We start from the raw sequence: 18,478 nt of genomic DNA, 5'->3' as shown, positions 1-18,478 counted from the left end.
AAATATTAGATCCTCTGGTAACTTGCACACAGACCCCAAAATATAGCTAGTTAAGTACAGCCAGCCTATGTGGCCTTGGGCAAGCCCCAGGGCACCCCCAGAAGAAGGAAATGGTAAACCATTTCTGAGTATTCTCAACCTGGAAAAAAACGAAAAGGTTTGTCGTAAGTCAGAACAGACTTGAAGGTATATGGTTATTACTGTACTATGAAAGTATGTATACAGGCAGAGAAAGTTCTGGCGATAGTTGATTTTAATATGTGTGAAATTAAACATGAGTTAAAACTAATAAAATGCTAATGAATGTGAACAACAATAGCAATAATAATCTTGAGCACATACTCAAAACCAGTATTTGATTGGCTCCCCCTGAAAATAACAACCACTCATATTTCAGTTTATTGGGAAAACACTACTAAAACATATGTTTTTAGATGAAATGGGAATTCTAAACTGTATTTGTGTTTGTTAAGTATAAAACCAAAGAATTCTAGCTGATTGTTCAAAATAATTCATACTGAGGGAAAACGTATACAATAGTGTTCTTTATGTAGGGCAGAGCTGGTAGGTACTAATGACTGGTACTAACAGTACTACTGAATTACCAATAGTGTTTTTAAAAACTTGTATCTTGAAAAGCAACATGGATTGTGCATGTGGTTATACGGCCACTGCAATGACTAAGTAATAAGAAAGCAGCATTGGCTATTCTGTGACCTTTCTTCACAGCCAGTAGTTCATCACCATGAGAAACACTTGAACTCTTCAAATACTGACCAAATAATTTGTTCAGCAAGAGTCTTCTACCTTTAATAATCATACAGCAAGGCATTTTAGTGGATGCAGCTAGTTTTGCAGCAGTAATAAACTACACTTCATGCAATGACCCTTTGCCTGTTCCAAGCAGAGAAACCATTATCTGTCCTACTTTCCACCAAGTTACACTGTCACTGTTCAGAATTCAATTCACTTATATCAGAAACGTTTTTACCCCACTAAGAAGTGTAGTATGCAGTTTGAGACAAGGGCATAGTACATGTATGGAGTCCTAGCACTTACTGTTTCATTTTACGCTTGTTTATTTGGGGAAAAATCCAAAGTGTGCATAAGACTGCCACCCTACATCTCACTTAAGTCAGTTGGGCAAGTCTGTCAACGGAGTAATTACTGTTTGTATTCAGGGTGGTAAAGATCCTGAGTGATCCCTAGGTGGGAGGTATATGGCAATTGGACTAGGAGTTAAATCTGAGTTGAATTTTTTAAAAATTGTGATTTTCACCAACTATGTGCCTCACAGTCTACAAGAGACAATTTTGCCATAAGCTGTCTCCAGTAGGCTTGACTGTCCAAAATTGAGTTTGGCAGCTTGGAACAAGTAACTTAAGTTTGGTTGTTGTGGGTTTTTCGGGCTCTATGGCCATGTTCTGAGGGTTGTGCTTCCTAACGTTTCGCCAGTCTCTGTTTCTGGCATCTTCAGAGGACAGCACTTCAGAGAGAGCACAGAGTGCTGTCCTCTGAAGTTGCCCGCCACAGAGACTGGCAAAACCTCAGAACACGGCCAAAGAGCCTGAAAAACCCACAACAACCATTAGATCCTGGCCATGAAAGCCTTCACGAATACATTAACTTAAGTTTGCTTCTCTAGCTACAAAACAAGAATGGAATGGGTCAGTGAAGGAAACAGCAAGAATGAAAAGCCTGCTCCATATTAAGCTGATGCCTGACACTTTGAGCTCCTTGAAGGAACAATGCTACACATCTAATAGGTTTTAGTCAGTACTAAAACATACTATTTTATGTTGCCCTTGCAGATCTGACATAAGTTCGTTCAATATACAACACAAGCCACATTTGTCTACCACACAGATATACTGTGCAGTTGCCCCATGGTTGCAAAGATAAGACAATGAGCTGTCTAGTACCGGCCAGACGAAAGAACACCAGAACTACACTTCTCTCCTTCCACTTAAAAACGCTACTGCTTTGGGCGATGTTAAAAAACAGTAACCAGTAAATAACAGCGAAAGCGCTCTCGTCTTAAGAAACTGGCCCGGATGCAAATCAAATAATGAACACAAGTGAGGGTCCGTTTTCTGAATCCGAGTAAAAGAAGGATTCGTTCGATGCACCCATTCTATGCCCCGTAAGCTGAAGCCTTGGAGTTTCTTCTGGGCGAAGGCGGTAGGTAGGTGGGGAGGTAGGTAGTCGGAGGAAGGGGTCGGTCTGCTGGTGGTGGTGGTGGGGGCACTGTCGGAGGGCGACTGCCAAGCGGAGCCGCTGACCTGAATATAGAAGCTCTCCAGAGGGGAGTGGATACAACAAAGGGCTCGCATGGCAGAGGTGGCCGGCGCGGATAACGGCTAGATCCACGGCAGGAGGGGAGGAGAGGGCGACGGCGGCAGCCCGAAAGGGCATCGAGGCGAAGAGAAGACGACGGGGGTGGGGGTGGGGGTGCAAGGCGCCCCGGACAAACTTCGTCGAGGGTTCCCTCCGGCGCCGGGGAGAGAGCCGATGCAGCCCGCGAGGGTGGTAAGCACGAGGGGGTGATGGGTGTCGAGGTGGCGGCCAGGCAGAAGGGGCTTCGCTTTCTGGGAGGGGCTTCAGACAGACCTCCCCTCCTTCCCACTCACGTCCAGGGGAGGATGGGAGAGGCAGATGGGGACTCTGCTGGGGGGTGGGGGCCGGGAGGCAGCCACACGCGCACACAACGGGGCTCAGGGCGCTGGGAGGGGGGCGGGGCAGGCGCAGAGGATGCTGCCGCTGCCGCTGCCGCTGCTGCCGCTCGCGTGGGGACGCCCCTCCCCCGCGCTGGGCGGCCGTGGCCATGCCGTGTCCGCTGGGAGCCGCCCGCCCGCCTGCCTTGCCTGCCTGCCTTGCCTGAGCTGGGACCTGGCTGGGGCGGGTGGCTGGTGCGGAGATTGGTTAGCGGGGGCGGGCAAGGTGCCGCGTGATTGGCGGGCGCGCCCGAGCGGACGGCGGTGGAGAGGCCCCTGATTGGCTGCCGACGAGGAAGCAGGAAGGGAGGACGGACGGAGGGAGCAGGGGGCTCGGTGCTGCCGCTGCTGCCGCTTTCGGGGAGTTCGAGCACATCAGCAGCAGCGGCGGCGGCGACAAGGCGGCGGCGGCAGAAGAAGACGGAGCAGGAGCTGCGGCGGCGGCGGCGCAAGGGCAAGAATAAGAGCCTTCCCCCAGCGGCGGGAATAGCAGCGGCCGCCCCCGCCGCGACCGCCCCCTCCGGCCTTCGGAGCGCGGGCCCCAGAAGGGGGCGCGCCTCCAGTCCCCATCCCGGAGCCGGGTGGCGACGCGGCGAGAGGCGGAGAGGCGGCGGCGCTGCTCCTGGTGCTGCTGCTGCCGCCGCCGCCGCTCCCGCTACTCCTGGCGGTGCTGACGCAGCAGCGTGGAGCCCGGGATTGGGGCGCCTCGGGGCGTTCCGGCCGCCAGATTCCAGCCCGGCCGGGGCCTCCGCCTGTCCTGGGTGGGCCCCGCTGAGCCGAACGGCGGCGGCGGCGGCGGCGGCGGCGGCGGCGAAGACAGCGGCGAGGACGGCCGAGGAGCTTCCTTCGAGCGCCCCGGTGAGCCAGGGCGAGCGGGCGGGCGGGAGGTCGCCCCTTGGGTTTGCCCCCGCCGGCCGGCCGGCCGCGGGGATGCGGCGCCGCGCCCGCTTCGGGCGCCCGGCAAGGTGGAGGTGGCGGGGCTGGGAGGGCGCCGCGTCGAGGAACTTGGCGGGCGCCGGCGGCGGGTGATGGGAACAGGTGCCGTTGCCGCCGCCGCCGCCGCCTGGGCTGGGGAAGGAGAGGGGCGAGGGCGAGGGCGAGGGCGGCGGGGGGGATGGCTGCCTGCATGAAGGGAAGCCGAGGGGGCGCGGCTCTGGTGGGACGCCCTCCCTACGAGTCGGCGCGCTGGCTTCTGCCGGGGGCCACCGGGAACTTTCTGCCGGGATCCGGCTGGGGCTGGAAACGGGGGCCGGGCGGAGAGGGAGCCTCGATCGCGGGCATCGTGCTGCGTTTCCCGTCCCTGCCTCCGGTCTCGCGGCGGTCCGCCTCTCCTCGTGTCATGGTGGGTAGGTGGGTGGGTGGGTGTCTGCCTCTGACTTGCTGGCTGCGGTTCCAGCTGCAGCCGCTTTTCTCAGCCCCTCTCCCTTTCCTCTGGGGGTGGGTGGGTGTCGCCGGGGGCCCTGGGCTGGCTGGCGTCGGGGGCCGGCGATCAGCCCCTCTCCTCCGAAGGGCACCGGGGCCCTTGTGGGTTATTTCCTCTGCCTGAGCTGAAGGACACGCCGGGCTGCTGCTCCCATCTCACCCCGCCCATCCCCCGAGCTGGGAGGAAATGGCCCCCGGGTGGCAGGTGGGCTGAGCCATGGCTACGACTCCCCGGTGGCCCACTTGGATCGTGCGGAGGGGCCAGGCGGCTGTTTCGCTTCCTGGGATTAGCTTTAGGTCTAAAGTTATGTAACAAACAAAACCATTAACTTTTAGAACCGCCACAGACATAAACATGCAAATCCTTTTTTTTTCCCCAAACGATCGACGACAAGGCAGGACCCGAACCCACGGGAGGCCACGTGAATGACGTTTGGCCTCCGTCCCCGGCTTGCTCTCATCCTTTCCCCGCTTCCTCGGGTTGCCCCCTCCCCCCGCGGCCCTTTTCAAAGCCGTGGGCGCCCCGGCGCTGTTGCCGGCGCTTGGAGAGAGGGAGGCTCTGTCGGTGGGCGACTCCGTTTTGGCGAAACCAGATTCAGAGCCAGATGACGTGCTTTAAAAATGGGCTGTAGAGGACAAAGACCCACAGGACACTTTCTCTTCCTAGTTAGTGGTCTGATGAGACAGGAACTTGGAATCCAGTATTAGAACAGAAAGTGATCAAGTGTTTAAGACCTGGGGGTGGTGGGGTGTCTCTGTGCATGTGTAAAAGAGATGTCGGAAACTGAATTTAGATAGATTTTTCACTACAGAGAAATTAATACCTTGACAGTAACTCAAGGAACAAATGTTCTGGAGAAGTGACATGAAATTGCAGACTCACACAAGTATTGAAATACTTATAGGAAAAGTGAAGGGAATTTTTTAAGGTGACTGCAGAAAAAAACAGGAGGGGACAAGCAGAAAGCTGCATTCCTCTTTTTTAACAATAGAGGTTTTGCAGCAGGTGATGGCTCTGAGGAGACCAAAAAATTTCTGATTAGTGAAGGTTAATTCTCATTGTGGATCTGCAATCTCTTTGCAGTCAATATGTGTTTCAGACTTCTTTTTCCTCAGTTCTTGAATCTTTCTCTTCAGCTGCTGTGCTGTATCATTGTAAGGTTCTTCTTCTTTTCTTTTCTTTTTTTGCTTGAAACATTACCCAACACCATCCAGCTAGTGGGTAGAATGGCATCAGTGCCAAGGGTCCTACTTACCTGTCTGAAGGGAAATACGGTAATATAATCCTCATTTCTTTTGCATAGCAAAGGAAGTGACCATTGGTCCTCAGCCACACTCTTCAGTTTTGCTAGCCTATATAAAAAAGTACCTTAAATAAATATTCTCATCAGTGGCACTGGAAAGTCTTTCTCTACCTTTCCCTTTCTTTGTGGGAAGGAGACCTTGAAATATGAAAAAAAAACTGGTCCAGACTGTGTGCATTTGGTTGGAAGATGAAAAACTGCTCGAAGTAGAATGTGTCTGTTCACAGGAGACACTGGTAGCTGAAAAGTTGAAATAAGATTAATGACCATATGCAGAGCAGCTTTGCAGTTGGGTTAAGAAATAAGTGCATGCTCCTTTTAAAAGTGCATTTTTGTCTCTCACATATGTATACTAAAAGTGGGAAAGAGCCTTGTAGGTGTGAAACATGTTGTAATGGCTCTGGTTGCATGCATAAGTATTCTAGAAAGTGCTTAGTATGGCTTTTTTTTCAAAAGTGTCTGTAATTTTCATTTCTGGTATAGGTAACCAGAAATGTTCATTTACTATTGTGTGACGTATCAGCTGTTCTGTTCCATTGTGTGAACCACACAGTAACAGACTGAGGTTCATAAAACCTGGAAGCTGCTTACATTGAAGCATACTGTCAGGAATGTACCTGTTACAGTAATTTAATGTTGTGCAGAAATGAAGTGAAGAGGTGGTGACAGTTAGTGTTGCTGTTCTGTTAATGGCCGTTTGCCTTTTTTGGTGCCTTTTTGCTTGTAGATTATATAAGGACCAGAAGCAGATGCTTGGGAAAAAAAACAAGGTTGGATAATACCAGTATTGGACTGCTGAAAGATCATAAGTGGGCAAGCTTCCAGTTCCCCAGGGTTCTTCATGGGGCAGGACACTGCAGAATACTTGAAGTGGAAGGCGAAACAGAAAAGTCATAGAGTCATGATAGCTAGACATTGAAGCCACAAAAGTTAAGTTAAAGTTCCGGGATGGAATCTGCAGAGTTGAAGAATTGGCTTGAGATGACGTTGGTATTGTGTTTCTTCCCAGAGGATTTAAAGCAAGTTGTCTTTCTCCACTTCTGTTGACAAAGGGCAGCCAGCCCCTCAGTGTACTGTGTCCATTGCCTATTGTCGAGGCACGTCACTTTTGATATGAGTGGCAGCAGAAGTTTCAAGAAACATGGCGATCTTCGTATCACAATAGCAGCAGATTAATTTTAAGTGCCACACTAGATAGGAACAGTCAACTGAATTAAAGTCAGGGGTATTAATCTAGTGGCTAGAGGAAGATAGAGTCCCCAGTGGAATACAGGTGGTAAATGGTGTTTTACTAGTTGTGGATCATCCACTGTAGACCCTGATTCAGAATAGAAACAGATATTGAATTGCTTCTGTAGTGTGGGAGTCGTTCCTCTAAGAGATTAGCTGCACTTGTTCCTTTCTGAATCCTTCTGAAAAGGGCAAGCTCTGGTATTCATGAGATCAGCCGGAGTTAGATGGGTCATTGCTTTTTATTTGTTTGGGTGTTGTAGCCTAAATATTTGAGGCATAAAATATTTTCTTGTTGCTTGCACTTTTGTTATATTTTTTTCAATAAAAGGTCCCTGTTCATAGGAAGTGGAACTAAGTTACCTTTCTCCAAACATATTTGCCCCATCCATCTCTATACTCCTTGAGCCTCAAAATAGCTGCTCGTGGCTCAGAGGTCGTCCAGTGCATCTTATTTGTATGGTGTTGTGAAGATTGGAGTTCTGGTTAAATTTGAAGAGACAATGCTGAAGGGTCCTTTTGATGTTGCACTGTGACTTTTATGGAGCACGTGTGGAATCAGGCATTTCAAAGAATCTAATATCATAATCAAAATGTAAATTGGTCTAAGAAAAGTTACTGTTTATTTTGTGTAACCTGATCCCATTGTAGTTCTGCATATCCACACTGAAGGACATGCATATTTATTTATTTGAGAGGAGTTCACGTTCCGTTGTTTGCACTTTGCCTACTTATCCTATATTTTCTATAAGAAATCACATTGTTTTTCTTCCTTGCTGGCCAAGATCTTTTTTAAAAATGAGACTTTTATACTAGAACATGCTTGGCAATTATATGTTTTCAAGGTGAAAATGTCTGGTGGAGAACTTTCTGAGGCCGCTGAGTAGCTTTTTAGTTACCAGTAATGTCGTAGTAGCTTCTGTTTGGACACAGAGGTGGTGGCGGCCGTGCTTGCCTGCCGTTGTGTTAAATGAGCTGGGCAAAACTTAGCAGAGGAACTAGGTCTTGACAATAGCAGGGAAGAGGTGGAGGGGAAGGAGAATGAACTGCACGATGACCAAGTGAAGAATGTGGAGACATTTGGAATGATGTTAGAATGGTTTTCCAATTAGCTTTCAAATGTCAGCTTCCCATGATGTCTGGGTTCGTCGTATTGAGCTCAGTATGATGTTTTTGGTGCGAGGCAGACAAGCAATGCTGTAATTACAGCATTATTTGCACTGTACTATGTTGAATGGATGTGAAATATTGTAACCTATGTACAAGTATGGGTATCATGTCTGTCCATATGTTGAATAGGGAACCTATTGGTTGGCTGTCTTTTTCCTTTTTTGAGATCTTGACTATGTTTCAGTTCTGCTACAGTTTGTTTCCAAAGACAAATTTATGGTTGTTCTGGGTTTTTCAGGCTCTTTGGCCGTGTTCTGAAGGTTGTTCTTCCTAGAACAACCTTCAGAACATGGCCAAAGAGCCCGAAAAACCCAGAACAACCATTAGATCCTGGCCATGAAAGCCTTCGCAAATATATACAAATATTTATGTCTTATTTTCCAGGCTCAGAACAAGATGTATGAACAATCTTGAGCCCTTAGAAAGGTTGCTTGTGGCTTTAGTCTTAATGTTCATCAGGGATGTAAATCATGCATAGGAAGTAAGGTTCAGAGGGATCCTTGTGAGCTTGTTCCGGGGCCCAGATTTGGTTTCTTCCCTGGATGAAAACAGTTTCCCAGTATAAGAATGAACTCTGTTTTGTTTAAAATATTTTATATCATGCACTTTCCATTGACTTCATAAATATTCAAGGTGCTAACAGCATCTTGCTTATTTCTGATAGAAATGCAGTTCACTTCCCTCAGCAGCCAGCTCATCATAACATTTATACCACACGGAGGAGAATGCAGTGTCATAGGTCAAAATCCATCCGTGAAACAATATTGCTGCATTGAATGATGACATGGCAGTCAGGATGAGACCATGGAAGCCTCTGTGAGTAAAGTGTTCTGAAGGCTGAGTGTCACATCCAAGAGACCCTTGTTCTGCATGTACATGTACATTAATCAGCTGAATCAGGAACTTTGCGGAAGACTTAGTCTTTGTAATACATTTTATATTAATATTCAGAATGGTTCAGATGCGTACCTTGCAGTCTTTATAACTTATCCTCAAGAAGGATAAGTAATATATGCCCCTAATTTGTAGGGGGATATACTGCTTTCCTAAGGCCACATAATGAGTTCATGGCTGGGAGGATACTTGGACCAAAACCTTCCAGGACACACACATTTAGCTCTGCGGCTCATCACTTGATAGAAGTCTTTTATATGTTACAAACAGTTGGAGGAGCACGTTTTGCCAGTTCATAAGTCTTGTGAATTGTTTTCCAACAAAGAACTCACTCCCAGCTTTTCAAAAGAAGTGACCTTCCACTCCTCCTATCAAATAATCCATTGGCAAGAGTCAAGACCAAAGTCAGCTATGTTTTGGGTGCTTCTTTGGCTCAGTCAAGTGCTTGTCAGCAAACTTTTGAAGGGAACAGAAAACTGGGGAAAGCGGACCTTAGAGTAGATTTGTTTGAGCATTAAATTGAAAATGATGTCCTGTACATTCCAGGTGGACAGAGAAAGCAACGTCTGAACGCAAGGGCTGTGATATTTATTTTGGGACTTTTAAAAGAGCTTTCACTGGTAAAATTTGTTGTGCATGATGTTTGTCTCCACAAGGGAACTAAATTTTTTGTTAAAAAGATGCATGGATTTCCTTTTATTTGTCGCATGTCCTTGCCATGTTTTAAAACAGTTAAGTTTCCTTTTTATTTGGATATAGAAGAATGTGGAGTTGAAAGTTTGGTTTTTGCTAATGTGCTACCAAGTCAGAGTAGCCCTAATAGGGTTTTTGAGGTACATGAGATATTCAAGGAGTTATTCACCATTGCTGCCCTCCTGCCCCATGGCTGAGCAGGGATTTGAACCCATGTCTCCTGGGCCCTTCTCTGTTACTCTGTCCACTACAACACATTGGCTCTTAAGCTGCTTAACATACTGAATTTTAAAGTGGGTCCTTTAACACACTGGTCCCCAACTTTGGGCATCCAGATGTTCTTGGACTTCAACTCCCAGAAATCCTGGCCAGCAGAGGTGGTGGCGAACTCTTCTGGGAGTTGTAGTCCAAGAACATCTGGAGGCCCAAGGTTGGGGACCACTGCTTTAACATATCCAATCTCAGATTTTTTGTCTAGGATGGACCGTTGTGGCAGTTATTATTGTTATGATAATTTCCCTCTTCTGATATGTGACGAGGACAAAGTTGAGCTCCATATGATACGTTTGAGCTATGACTTGTGCCTGTAAGTTAGGGAGTAGTGTGTGTATAGGAGGAACTCTGAACTCTTGCTTAGGAAGAATTGCCCCCTTCCTTGTTTCAGTACTGTCTGGTTTTTAAATTGTTTAACTTGATGTCCACGTTCTACAGTTGCCAGATTTTTCTCTATAATGCTTTTCAGTATCAGTGCTATAGAAAGTCTTGCGGTAAAATACTGCAACATGGTGCATGGCACTTGAATGAGAAGTATTGTCTGCAGTATTAGTTGAACAACACTGTCCCTGCTATGAGTCTGCAGAGAAGACAGGGAATACTAGTCAATGCTTAGAATCAGAGCAAAGTTTCATGGGCAGCCTGGCATTTTCTCTTCATTTCCTCAGTAATTGCCATCACCCGTATGTTACACTCCCCATGGGACATTGATGGGAGAAATATCTGTAGCTGTTCAGATGTTGTTGCATTTCGATTCCCATCATCCCTCATCACTGGCTGTGCTGGCAGGGACTCATGGAAGTTGCAGTCCAACTACATCCGGAGTTCTACACAGTTATACATGAGTTAGCATTTAGTTTATTAATAATTACAGCTGCTTCTCCAGCCAGACGAAACTGTGTGTGTTTGCTCACGTAAAATTTTAGCTTCTTTATGGCTTTTCCGTATTAAAGAAATGCACTTTTCAAGTAAAAAAGTTTGAAAGAGCAAGACAGTGGGTTCCATCCAGAGCACTGTAAATTGGCTACCTGACGGGGCTTTCCTGCCCATCTTCCTCACTGCACACTCCTCTACCCACTTGCCCCCAGTCACTGCTGAGGGTGGTCTCTGAACATTGGAAGAGAAGCCTACATGGTATGAATCTACAGAAATCATGTGATGAGACCTTGGTACAGGCAGTAAAAACTATTTATTTATTTATTTGATTCATATATTGTCATGTAGCCAGTCTCTGCTCTGGGTGGTGTACATCACAAAAAAGGCCCCTCCATAAATTGTGCAATTACTATAAACTGGACTATCCCACAGTGGCTTTCTGTACATGTTTCTCTGGATCAGCCTCAGAGTTTCATAATTATATCTAAATCATGTTGCCTTAAGAATGATGTCATGCAAGACCTAAAGAAGACCTAAGGAAAAGCAATTAACAAATGTCTGTCTCTTCTTCATCTTGTTTAAGATGTGGGTTCACAAACATGGCTTGTCCCCGTCAGGGCAATTATATGCTGAGCACAGTTCTGTCTGTACTTCACTTACCTGCTTTTCAGGCTCTTCCAGGCCTATATTACCAGGGACTGAACGTGGGACATTTTGCATTCATATCCTGTGTACAGTATTGCTACTAAGCTCCATTCCTTGCTTCTTTCTGCATATGCTTTCTGTGTTGGATTATAGTTTGTAGCCTATCATGGGCAGTTTCTTTGGGTTTGGAAAAGGGACTGCATTGGCTGCTTGGCAACCTTTCTCCACTGCAGTTGCCACCAGATTGCTGCTATTGTCATTTGAAGTCAGAAGATCTGTGGTGCGAGAGGTTGCCAGAGTGTTCTTACCCACACTGTGAATTTCTTGTAAGACGGTGGAGTGCAACTTTACAGAGAGTTCCACCTTGTTTTCAAGGAGCATTAAGGAGCTGTGTTACTTGTTGTGATGGCCACAACTTGCCTTAGGCCTCCAGTTGAGGGACAGCAAACCCCAGCCAAACAATTTCAGGGACCACGTGTGTATTTGTGCTTCAGGTTCCCCACACCTCTTATAAGGTCTTGATGGAGCAAGCTGTACTTGCTGGTATGCCTTATTCTATTGTGCTTTATAAACATTTATGAAGTATCCAAATTCTGTGTAGCTATTACTTCTGAAATAAGTCTTTTGGCAAACTAGGTATCTTTGGAATTCATTTCCTCTGTTTTTCCCCTGTTTGTGCTGCCATACGTTGGGTGAAAAGGTGATGGTTTTGGTATGCATTGCTGCCAACCTGCTGGGGAACAAGAGACTGGGGTAGTTGAATTTTTCCTACACTCTTGCAGGGTGCATTTGATTTAAATCATGTTTTAAATCAATTTGGTTTTTTTTTAATACTGATTTTTATCCACCCTACACCCTTGTCATCCTTTTAATTCATTTCTGCATTATGAAACTGTTTGCATACCACTTGAAATCTCTGTTGAAAAAAGAAATAGATGACCCAGAACACACATTCTTTAAATGTGCATCAGATCAGTGCTTGTCTACTGTAAGTATTGCATCTCGGCTCTTGCAATAAATATATGTACTTTCACAAAAGTGGGTGGGAAACCCTTGCAATTGTACCTTAAGAACTGGAACTTCAAACATCAGAACTACCCTAGTTAATACCTGTTTGCATGCTACTAAAACCATGTATTTTTGATTGTCAGGTACAGCATATGGAGAGATGCCCTGTTGCTTCCTCTGTATAATTCATATTTTACTTCCTCATCATCCCAGTAGCTGCAATGATCCAAAGAAAGAAAGGGCTACCATGGGAACAAAATCTAGTTTTGGTCTAGCTGATTAAACTAATTGAACGTCACAGCCATAGACCTGTATATAACTGTAATTCAAGTTTGCCATATTGAACAAAATACAGAAAGTAAACAGAATTCTGCAATTAACAATCTACTTTGCACAGCAGTTTCGATTGGTTAGAGATAATTATCAGTACATGTGGTGTGTGTTCTAGCAAGATTTAAGAGCCCTAGTGCTGAAATTTTTCTCAATATTCAGTGGAATGCAGTTGCTTGCTCTTCTTTCCTTTAGTCTTTTAAAATTATCTTTCTCCCTTTTATCTTATATTCTCTCTCTCTCTCTCTCTCTCTCTGTGTGTGTGTGTGTGTGTGTGTGTGAGAGAGAGAAATGGTTGTTTGATTTTGTAACTGCACTTAGCAGAGAGTTCATATTGTTTGTGCAAGGCTGCTGTGTTGTATGTTTGTGTGGTGTATAAATTTATATGATGTTCTAGGTTGCAACCACTGCTTAGTAAATATGGCCTAAAAGCTTGCCTTGGGTTGTATCCATTAACCATCACTATGGGTATATGGTCTGTTCTTGCATGGAACACCAAGTGAAGCAAAACATTTCTTAATACTCTTGATGAATGAACATTTGGAAAGTAGTTGGTCAAGAGGACCTTGGCAGTAGATTCCTAGGCGAACCTTCCCCATGGCTCTGAATGGTAGGAATTACAGTCTTAACATCTTGGAGGGTGTCTGCTTGGGGAAAGGCTGTGCCAGGCTGTTGTGTGCTTTGTAGGAGTCAAAGGAGGTTGCCTTGAAAAACAGTACTAGGGTAATGCAGGCTGTGGGAAGAGAGAGAAAGGTAGTAGATGGGTAGTTTCCTTTAGTAAAGTCTTTTTGGAATATTTACAATATTTATTGTGAAACTTGTTTTAAAAACATGTTGTCTTTATAAATGCACTGAGGGCCAAAATAGTGGGGAAGGTAACATAAGACAAAAAGCAAAATTTCTTCACCTTCACATATCCAGATGCAAAGTTCCATAAAGGGCCAGTTGTTGCTTGATTGTCCTTGGAGCACCATGCAGCACTGCACAGACAGTGATTGATCCCATGCAGTTCTTCTAGCCAGAAGCTGTACTCAGTGGTGTATTGTGCTGGGGGGCCAGGTGCAAAATTTTTAGGAGATGCAAAGAGCCCAAGTCTCTCCAGGGCAGTGGTGGCGAACGTTTTTGGGCTCGTGTGCCCAAAATGGGGGGGGGGACAGCGGGTGGCGTGCCACTGCCGCTATTGGACTCAGAACTGGAAGACCGGAACCGGAAGTTTAAGGGTGAATCATGGCGACGGACCCCCTGGGGGACCCGGAACCAGATGTTGCAGTCTAAGGGGGGATCATGCCAACGGACCCGGAGGACCCGGAAGTGGTGGCGGAAGGGGGAATCCTGGCTGCAGCCGCCTCATGAGGTTTGGCTGTGCAGGGGAGGCGGGGGGAGTAGCTATGGCTCGCGTGCCAGAAGAAAGGGCTCCGCGTGCCAGCTGTGGCACGTGTGCCATAGGTTCGCCATCACTGCTCCAGGGGCTCTTGCCTTCTCCTCGGGGAGTGGTGGTGGCCATCTTCAGAGGCAGGAGGCCAGGCTTTCCTTCCAGGAGCCAGTGTCCTGCTGCCTCCTCTACTCACCTGCTGCCCAGCTGACAGGTGGGCCTGCAAAGGGACAGGGTCCACTCAGGAAGACAAGTCTGAGGAGCAGGTAGCGGGTGGTTGTGAGATTGCGAGGGGTCAGGCCTGCTGCTCGGCTTCCCTTCCGGGCTTGCTGTTTGTGCAGGCCTGGAAGGCGGCAAGGCGGCAGAAATGTGGGGGTTGTGGAGGGGATGGGTGTCATGAAAGAAGTGGGGGGGGTCACAGTGGGGGTCATGGGAGGTCAGGCCTGTTTGGTTTCCCTTTCAGGCGGGCTGTCTGTGGAGGCCTGGAAGGCAGTGCAGCGGCAGGTGTGTGTGTGTGTGTGGAAAGGGTGGGGTTCGTGGAGGGGGCAAGGGATCACCAGGGGGGTCAGACCTACTCTGTTTCCCTTCGGTGGAGGCAGGAGCAGGTGGGAGGGTTGGCTGTATTGAGTCATTCTTAAAGCTTGTGTTCTCCATGATGAGGGGAACATCCGAGTCCCACCTCTTTCTGCCATTGCTTTGACGCATTAAAGATAACAGTCTAAAGGGGATGCTCCTCCGTCTTTATAGCTGTCCCCATGAGCCAGAATCTTAATTTGTCTGTTTTCATTCTGGCACTTGTGGGGAGTTTCCAGGGGTAAAGTTGTCTCCTCTCTTCATGTTGTTGTTTTCACATGTTGAAAGTAGGGATAGAGGACGAGTGTGGGTGGAGAAACAAGATGTAGTGTTGGAAAATGAGACTCTCAGGTTGGGATGTACTCATTCAGCTGCTGAGGAAGAGCAAAGGATAAGTGTGAGTAGCATGGTAGCTAATGAATTCATTTGGATTAATGCCAAAAGGAAGTCTGGTGGCTGCTGTGAACAAAGGCAGAAGAAAGGTTCAGTGCTATGCAGCACAGAATTAAAACAGGTGGGGTGATAGAAGTACAAAGTAACACAAACTTGAAACCATAAAACAAGAAATGAAGTGTTTCAGCTTTGTAATAGATAGTGTGAAAGAATTTATGTGGACTGAAAGACGACATTTTAAATCATATGATTTAAAAGTGTTTTGCTCAAATTCAGAAGAAACAATGTGGTTCTCATAGTGAGACAAGATGTAGCACAAGCAGTTAGTGGTTGTAGTGCAAAGTACTGTATGATTAACTAATTGCAGTCAGAAATAATGGCATCATTCAAGTCTATGCTGCTACTACAGATGTGGAACAAAATGAAAATTAAAGCTTTTATGCAAGTGTTCAGGGAGAAATGAATCACTTACCAAAACAAGATGTTCTGATAATCATAGAAGACTGGAATACAAATTAAGAGATAAAGCATAAGCAAATATCATTGTAGAATTTGGCTTAGAAATCAGAAATAAAACAGAAGAGCTACTCATAAGCCAGAATCCTGATATGGCAATAGTGGTTTTTAGACATTAAATGTCCAAAAGGCCCTCAAAGGCTTCACTGGTTTGAAAGGGATCATCAGAACCTGAGAGAGGGGGGGATAGGAAACATTTAATTAAAGGTAGAAGAACTTGTATGCTTATAGCTGTGCCAGCAAGATTCTGGCCACAGGATTCTGTTTGGACATCCTAAGAGAATTGTATGCGTGGATGTGACCAATACAGAAATTCAAATACTGTAGATTGTATAATCAGAAACAGAAGATAGAGAAACTCCATTCTTTCTGCAAAAACAAGACTAAGAGCAGACTGCAATACAGACCATAAACTGTTAATGTCAAAAAATTGAGTAAACATGAAAAAGAACTTAATCATAATGCCAAAATAATGTTTCTGAAGAATTGAAAGACCACATAAAGAACAAATTTGCATTACTCAACTCAAATGATTGTTAACCAGAAGAGGTGTGGATTGAATTCAGAGACGGTGTGAGAGAAGAATGAAAAAAGACTGCTTATTTAGTCAAAATGTAGGAAGATTTTTGATGGATGAGTGAATCTTAAAAAATGTCAGCACTGAATGGGAAATAAAAGTAAAACACGATAGAAATAGCATCGGAATTCTAAATGCAGCTTTTCAGCAAGTTGCACATAGTACTTGCTGTGCAGCCCTTGGCTGACCAAATGGCTTCTAAAGTCTCTTCTGATAGTGTGTTTCATAAACTAGGCTGGTTGGTTTTGAGTGAGCTTGGTGGCAGTTTTGTCCTGCAAGTCATAGAAACCCCTCAGTTGGCTTGATAGAACGAACTATTCTGATATAATCATTGTAAAGAAGTAGAAGACAACAAGAAAGGACAACCAGAAGATCTCTTCTATAAGATCGTCGAAATCAAATGGAACTTGAAGCCACTGGCAATGGTGCGGCTAAAAAATATTGTAAATAAATAAATAAATAAATAAAAATAAACTTTGAACCAAGATCAGGGATGGTAAAAGATCAACAGGGGAATATTTATTGTTGTTGTTGTTGTTGTTGTTTTCGTTTTCGTTTTCATTTTCGTTTTTATTGTTTTTATTTATTTATTTATTTATTTATTTATTTATTTATTTATTTATTTATTTATTTATTTATTTTATACCCCACCTATCTGGCCCACCGGATAAAAAAGAAGATGGAAACAATATATCAAAATACTATACAGAAGAGATGCAGATTGTTGTAAACAAGAATGTTTTGATGAAGAACGTGCAGTTTTAGAAAAGAAGGATGGAAAACAGGATCACGACTAAAAGAAATAAATCGCAGTGTCAAAGGAGCTTTTTCAAACTACTCTGAATTTACTAAAATACAATCAGGAATATGTCAGCAATTATGGAAAACAAACATTATCCAGCATACTAGAAACATTCAGAATACATTCCAGTCCCAAACAACAGACACACCAACAATTGGAGTAACTATAGGACAATTGCATTTGTTTCCCATAGAACCGAAGCGATACTTATGATTCTGTAACCAGTATTTTTACCAAGAGTGGAAAGATATATGTCAGATATTCAAGATGGATTCATAAAATGAAGAGGCATTAGACATTATTTGACAAATATACAGTGATTACTGAAGTGTACCAATGAATCTCAGAAGAAAATCAGAGTGTGCTTTATTTGTTGTTTAGTCGTTAAGTTGTGTCCGACTCTTTTTGACCTCATGGACCAGAGCACACCAGGCCCTCCTATCTTCCATACCTCCCGGAGCTGGGCCAAATTCATGTTGGTCACTTCGATGACACTGTCCAACCATCTTGTCCTCTGTCGTCCTCTTCCCCTCCTGCCTTCACACTTTCCCAACATCAAGGTCTTTTCCAGGGAGTCTTCTCTTCTCATGAGATGGCCAAAGTATTTGAGCCTCAGCTTCAGGATCTGTCCTTCCAGTGAGCACTCGGGGTTGATTTCCTTCAGAACGGATAGGTTTGATCTCCTTGCACTCCAGGGGACTCTCAAGAGTCTCTTCCAGCACCACAGTTCAAAAGCATCAATTCTTTGGCGGTCAGCCTTTTCTGTGGTTCAGCTCTCACTTCCATACATCACGACAGGAAAAACCATAGCTTTGACTATGTGGACCTTTGTCAGCAAGGTGATGTCTCTGCTTTTTAAGATGCTGTCAAGGTTTGTCATCGCTTTCCTCCCAAGAAGCAGGTGTCTTTTAATTTCTTGGCTGCTGTTACCATCTGCAGTGATCATGGAGCCCAGGAAAGTAAAATCTGTTACTACCTCCATATCTTCCCCTTCTATTTGCCAGGAGGTGATGGGGCCAGTGGCCATGATCTTAGTTTTTTTGATGTTGAGCTTCAGACCATTTTTGCGCTCTCCTCTATCACCCTCATTACGAGGTTCTTTAATTCCTCCTCACTTTCTGCCATCAGAGTGGTATCGTCTGCATATCGGAGGTTGTTGATATTTCTTCCGGCAATCTTAATTCCGGCTTGGGATTCCTCCAGTCCAGCCTTTCGCATGATGTATTCTGCATATAAGTTAAATAAGCCAGGGGACAACATACAGCCTTGTCGTACTCCTTTCCCAATTTTGAACCAATCCGTTGTTCCATATCCAGTTCTAACTGTTGCTTCCTGTCCCACATATAGGTTTCTCAGGAGATAGACAAGGTGGTCAGGCACTCCCATTTCTTTAAGGACTTGCCATAGTTTGCTGTGGTCCACACAGTCAAAGGCTTTTGTGTAGTCAATGAAGCAGAAATAGATATTTTTCTGGAACTCTCTGGCTTTCTCTGTAATCCAGCGCATGTTAGCAATTTGGTCTCTAGTTCCTTTGCCCCTTCGGAATCTAGCTTGTACTTCTGGGAGTTCTTGGTCCACATACTGCTGAAGCCTGCCTTGTAGGATTTTGAGCATAACCTTGCCAGTGTGTGAAATGAGTACAATTATACAGTAGTGTGCTTTATAGATTGCAGTAAAACTGTTAAC

The 18,478-nt window shown here is 45.4% G+C and overlaps 1 protein-coding gene across 2 annotated transcripts in view; it reads left to right on the top strand.

Annotated features, from left to right (window-relative positions):
* The first annotated feature begins 3,390 nt into the window (after window positions 1–3,390).
* BAHD1 (bromo adjacent homology domain containing 1) overlaps window positions 3,391–18,478 on the top strand; it is a 99,097-nt gene continuing 84,009 nt past the window's right edge. The window contains exon 1 of one of the 2 annotated variants that reach the window (XM_072986272.2): window positions 3,391–3,572. The gene's annotated coding sequence lies outside the window, so the exon portion shown is untranslated. The remainder of the gene's footprint in view (window positions 3,573–18,478) is intronic. The other variant, XM_072986273.2, reaches the window with a different exon arrangement.

This window comes from Pogona vitticeps, chromosome 1, assembly GCF_051106095.1.
Source record: "Pogona vitticeps strain Pit_001003342236 chromosome 1, PviZW2.1, whole genome shotgun sequence".
Classification (NCBI taxonomy): domain Eukaryota; kingdom Metazoa; phylum Chordata; class Lepidosauria; order Squamata; family Agamidae; genus Pogona; species Pogona vitticeps.
This window is presented reverse-complemented; position numbering and strand designations above follow the sequence as displayed.